This window comes from Rutidosis leptorrhynchoides, chromosome 9 (genome assembly GCF_046630445.1).
Source record: "Rutidosis leptorrhynchoides isolate AG116_Rl617_1_P2 chromosome 9, CSIRO_AGI_Rlap_v1, whole genome shotgun sequence".
NCBI classification, from domain to species: domain Eukaryota; kingdom Viridiplantae; phylum Streptophyta; class Magnoliopsida; order Asterales; family Asteraceae; genus Rutidosis; species Rutidosis leptorrhynchoides.
Window position 1 is genome coordinate 310,242,142 of NC_092341.1, and position 6,371 is coordinate 310,248,512.

General features: G+C 38.4%; 1 non-coding gene across 1 annotated transcript; it reads left to right on the forward strand.

Annotated features, from left to right (window-relative positions):
* The first annotated feature begins 6,039 nt into the window (after positions 1–6,039).
* On the forward strand, positions 6,040–6,146 carry LOC139869697 (small nucleolar RNA R71). Its single transcript, XR_011766279.1, has one exon. It is a non-coding gene; the product is annotated as a small nucleolar RNA R71 (small nucleolar RNA).
* The last annotated feature ends 225 nt before the right edge of the window (positions 6,147–6,371 follow it).

Here is a 6,371-nt window from a genome sequence, read left to right on the forward strand (position 1 = left end):
GTAAACCATTATGTAATGGTCGTGTGTAAACAGGATATTTTAGATTATCATTATTTGATAATCTACGTAAAGCTTTTTAAACCTTTATTTATGAAATAAAGGTTATGGTTTGTTTTAAAAATGAATGTAGTCTTTGAAAAACCATCTCATATAGAGGTCAAAACCTCGCAACAAAATCAATTAATATGGAACGTTTTTAATCAATAAGAACGGGACATTTCAAAAGTGGGGGACCATACCCGTTTTAGTTTATTAAATACCAAAAACTAAAAATTAATTCCGATAATACCCATCACGTGTAACTCACGTGATGGGAGTTAACGTTCGATTTGGATGGCCAGTTGACAGAAGGACGCCAATTGCAAAATCAAAATAACTCAGGGACTCTGATTGCCAAATTAAAAAATGAGGGACCAAACTAGCGATTTGGGGTATAATAGAGGGACCAACTGAGTAAAAAAGTCAATCTAAACACTTAAATTAAAGGATATATCGCTTGAAAGCCGAAGATTGAATGCATTTAAACAAACAAACAAACTTAAAATACAAATACATTATTCTTTGCAAACAATCATACATGTTTATCACACAATAGCAAACTAAAATAAATCACACAACAAACTATTACACTCGGACACTCGCACACTTGTGAGAATTTTAGAATCTCACAGAATTATCATCTTGAAAACGACCTGAGCGAATTGCTTCGAAAGCGAGCCGACCAAGTTGATTTTCCATAGCTTCATATGCGTACCCTCTCGGGTTTAGTAATTTTTCTTGGAAACACCTGACTGGCCCTTCTCGGCATAAAGTTACAAACTCGAAATTAGAATAAGTTTGATTCTTGGGGCATTTCTCCTTTATTGGACCATTTTCCGCACTTGTAACATTTCTCGAGTTGTTTTGCCCTTCGTTTTGCAGCAGATTTAAATGTACCTTGTGCGAAATTAATTTTGTTATGTTCTGCCCTTTTCTCTTTTCTAATAGCAGTCATTTTCTCCCTGATCTCCAACACCATATCAATTGGTAAGGTGTTGATCAATGCGTATATGAGAAGAGAATGGTTTTGATCGAACGAAGTGCGCGACTTATGCATCTGAAAACAAATAAAAAAAAATAAAACACACAAAAGAAAAATAAAAATTTAGAATGGGGGGAGAAGACTAGTTCTTTAGGGTCTGCTAGGGAAAGACCAATCGGATTCTATTCTCGAAAAACTAAACAAGAACAGAATTTCAAACACGAGATCTTTCTCTTTCTTGGAACATTCGACTCTCCCCACACTTAGTTGTTTGGAGAGTCGAAGTTGAAGTTTACTTCATCATCGATCTTGCGTGGACCATCGAAGTAGTGTTTTACTCTATGACCATTGACTTTAAATTCTTCCCCTTTTGCATTTATTAATTCAAGAGCGCCATGAGGAAATACTCTCTTTACTACAAATGGTCCAGACCATTTGGATTTCAATTTCCCAGGAAATAATTTAAATCGCGAATTAAATAGGAGAACACGGTCTCCTTCATAGAATTCTTTCACACTTCTAAGTCATTTGTCATGCCATTTTTTCGCTTTCTCCTTGTAAATGAGCGAGTTCTCATAAGCATCGTGTCTCAATTCCTCCAAATCGTTCAATTGATCTAACCGTAGGCGTCCAGCTTCATGCAAATCAAGATTACATGTCTTGAGAGCCCAAAAAGCTTTGTGTTCAATCTCTACGAGAGATGACAAGGTGTGGTTCCAATTGGAGTTTTATAGGCCGTTCAAAAGGCCCAAAGAGCGTCATCCAATTTGGTGGACCAATCCTTTGGATTTGAACCTACAGTTTTCTCTAAAATACGTTTTAATGCTCGGTTGGTATTTTCAACTTGACAATTGGTTTGTGGATGGTAGGCTGTCGATATCTTATGAGTTACCCCATATCTTTTAAGAACTTTCGCAAGTTGAGCGTTACAAAAATGAGTACCTCGATCACTTATCAAAGCTTTCGGTGTTCCAAACTGTGCAAAAAGACGTTTCAAGAAATTGACTACAACTCGTGCATCATTTATTGGGAATGCTTGCGCTTCTGCCCATTTGGACATATAATCGATAGCAACGAGGATGTAGAGAAGATTATGAGATTTTGGAAACGGGCCCATGAAGTCAATGCCCCAAATATCGAAAACTTCGCAAACTTGAATGACATCTCATCGCGTTAACTTATTCTCCTGACCCTTTGACATGCATCACAGGATTTACAGAGAAGATGGGCATCCTTGAAAATAGAAGGCCAATAGAATCCAGCCTCGTAGACCTTTCTTCCCGTGAGTTAAGGTCCGTAATGCCCTCCTGTAGGTCCTGTGTGACAATGGAGTAAGATTTGTCTAGCTTCATTCCCGAATACGCACATACGTATTACTCCATCGAGACAATTTTTAAACAAATGTGGATCCTCCCAAAAGTAGTGTTTAATGTCGCTAAAGATTTTCTTTCGTTTTTGATACGACATTCCCTTTTCAAGAAATCCACATACCAAATAGTTCGCAATTGGTGCGAACCATGGTATTTCATCACTCTCGATCTTCATGAGATGTTCGTCAGGAAAGTCATCCTGTATCGCGGATTCATCGAGAGTTTCTAGCTCAGGGTTCTCAAGGCGTGAAAGATGATCGGCGGCAAGATTTTCTGCTCCCTTTTTATCTCGGATTTCGATGTCAAACTCTTGCAGGAGCAAGATCTAATGAATTAAGCGTGGTTTAGCATCTTGTTTTGAAAACAAGTACTTAAGAGCAGAATGATCGGTATAGACAACCATTTTTGCTAGAACAAGATATGATCAGAATTTATCAAAAGTAAAGACTATAGCAAGGAGTTCCTTTTCAGTGGTTGTGTAGTTCGTTTGTGCTCCTTGTAAAGTCTTACTAGCATAGTAAATGAGTTTAAATCGTTTTTCTATCCTTTAACCTAAAACGGCTCCTATTGCAAAATCACTTGCATCGCACATGAGCTCAAATGGAAGGGCCCAGTTTGGAGCTATCATGATTGGTGCATTGGTGAGCTTTTCTTTGAGAATGTTGAAAGATTTAATACATTCGTCCGAGAAGACAAATGTATTATCTTTTTCGAGGAGTTTTTTCATTGGAGTGGCAATTTTAGAAAAACCTTTAATGAATCGTCGGTAAAAACCGGCATGCCCTAGAAAACTCCTAACTCCTTTGACATTGGTAGGATGTGGAAGTTTAGCAATTACATTGACTTTTACTTTATCCACTTCAATTCCTCCACTTGAGATTTTATGACCTAGAACGATGCCTTCTTTAACCATGAAATGGCATTTCTCCCAGTTAAGCACTAGATTTGATTTCTCGCATCTAATAAGCATTCGTTCAAGATTTGAAAGACACGACTCAAAAGAGTCTCCGAAGACTGAAAAGTCATCCATGAAAACTTCCATGCATTCTTCTATCATAACATGGAAAATTGCCATCATGCACCTTTGAAAGGTTGCAGGGGCATTGCAAAGTCCGAATGGCATGCGTTTGTACGCAAAAGTGCCATATGGGCATGTGAAGGTGGTTTTCTCTTGGTCTTCGGGTGCGATTGGGATTTGAAAATACCCTGAAAAACCATCAAGGAAACAATAGTAACTATTTCCTGCTAACCTTTCCAACATTTGATCGATGAAAGGTAAGGGAAAATGATCTTTTCTGGTGGCGTCATTTATTTTTCTATAATCAATGCAAACACGCCATCCAGTTACAGTCCGAGTAGGAATAAGCTCATCTTTTTCATTTGTGATCACGGTAATGCAAACCTTTCTTAGGTACGCATTGCACCGGGCTTACCCATGGACTATCAGAGATGGGATAAATTAAACCTGCATCAAGTAGTTTAATTATCTCTTTCTTCACCACATTTTGCATGTTAGGGTTTAGTCTTCGTTGACGTTGCACACAAGGTTTGAAATCATCTTCCATGAGAATTTTGTATGTACAATATGAAGGACTTATACCCTTGATATCTTGGATCTTCCATGCAATAGCTGGTTTGTGGGCTTTTAATACGGAAATCAATTGAGATTTTTCATTTTCAGAAAGGGAGGATGAGATGATTACATGCAATTGAGATTCACCATGCAAATATGCGTATTCCAAATGATTTGGAAGTGGCTTTAATTCCAATGTTGGTGGTTCTTCAATCGATGATTTGTACCTGTATCTATCTTCCTCTTTCAGAACTTGAAGTTCTTCTGTTATTGGTTCGTATTCATTAGCCATGAGCGTAGCTAATAATTCAGCTTCATCAATTGGTTCTGTTCCTTCCCCTAAAGAACATTCGCCCGTTCCTTGTAATTCTGGAAATTCTTGTAAAAATTCTTGATGTTCGTCTATAGTTTGCATATAATAGCACGCGTCATCTGCAGATTGAGGTTGTTGCATGGCCTTATCAACTGAAAAGGTCACACTCTCTTCATCTATACTTAGGGTCAATTTCTTACCAAACACGTCTATTATTGCTCTAGCCGTGTTTAAGAATGGTCTTCCTAAGATAAGAGGAACTCGAGAATCTTCTTCCATATCCAGAATCACAAAATCTGTTGGGAATACTAAAGTACCAACTTTAACTAGCATATTCTCCATTATCCCTCTAGGATATTTGATTGATCGATCAGCTAGTTGTATGCTCATTCGTGTTGGTTTTAACTCTTCAAGGCCTAGTTTAACGTATAATGAATAAGGCATTAAGTTAATACTAGCACCTAAGTCTGCTAATGCTCTTATTGAATCAAGACTACCCATTAAACATGGAATTGTGAAACTTCCGGGGTCGGAGAGTTTTTCGGGTATCTTATTCAATAATACTGCCGAAGATGCATCGTTCATTGTGACAGCTGAAAGTTCTTCCATTTTCTTTCTGTTTGTGATCAGGTCTTTCAAAAACTTCGCATATCTTGGCATTCCTGAAATTACATCGATGAAAGGAAGATTGACGTTTATTTGTTTGAACATGTCAAGAAACTTTGACTGTTCGGCTTCGAGTCTTTCTTTTCTTTGTTTGCCCGGGTAAGGAAGCGGTGGTTGATATGGTTTAACGTATGGTTTAGGTCGTACTGAACCTTCTGGGATTTCAGCTTGTTGTTCATTGGCTTTCTCAACTACTGGTTTTGTTGCCTTCTCTGGTTTTGGTTGTGGTGATGGAATAGGATAATTGGAAATGACTGGTATAACAGGTGGTGTAAGCTTCAAACCACTTTGGGTGGTAATTTCTTTGGCTGCTTCATTTCGAGGGTTGGTATTCGTGTCGCTCGGTAAACTCCCTGGATTTCTTTCACCAATTAACCTTGCTAGGTTATTTACTTCTTGTTCCAAGTTTTGGATAGAAGCTTGTTGGTGTCTGAATGATTGCGAGTTTTGTCCATCAGTTTGTTTTTGAGATGCAATAAACTGTGCTTGGGATTCCATGAGCTTTGTCATCATTTCCTCCAGGTTTGGCTTTTTCTCGTCGGTTTATGGTGGCTTATTAAGAAAACCAGCTCTTTGCTTATTGCTAGGACCTTGTTGGTTATACGAGTTATTGTTGGGCCCATTTGGATTGTAAGGGGTGTTGTAAGGTCGACTGAAATTATTCCTTGGCGGTTGATAATTATTTTGATAATTATTTCCCGGCCTTTGGTTCATGTAGGAAACATTCTCACGTAGTTCCATTGTTTGCTCAACACCAAAACAATCTTTTGTCAAATGTGGTCCCCCACACTGCTCACAACTGATTCGTATTGCGTGAATATCTTTAGTCATCTTTTCCATTTGTCTCCCGAAAGCATCTATCTTTGCGGAAATGGAATCAAGGTCATGGCTAGAATCGGCTCTAGCCGCTTTAGATGAACGGAAAATTTCTTTTTCCTGATGCCACTCATGTGAGTAGGAGGCTATGTTATTAATAATCTTGTGAGCTTCGGTAGCAGTTTTCTTCATGATGGAACCACCAGCTGCTGTGTCGATGTCCTTCCGTGTAGAGACATCGACGCCTTTGTAAAAGATTTGCACTTTTTGAAAAGTTTCCAAACCGTGTTGAGGACATCCTCTTAACATCCTTCTGAATCTTGTCCACGCCTCATATAACGTTTCCATTGGCTTTTGCGTAAACGTGGCAATTTCTCCTTGGAGTCTTACGGCTTTGGATGCCGGAAAGAATTTTTGAAGAAAATTTTCAACTAAAACATCCCAAGTGTCAATCGTTCCCTCTGGTAACGCTTCTAACCATTCTTTGGATTCTCCCTTTAAAGTCCAAGGGAATAACCTAAGAAACAGTGCTTGATCCTCAACTTCTCGGATTCTAAATAGATCTCAAATCCTATAAAGGTTCTAAGATGTTCGTTTGGATCTTCTTTTGTC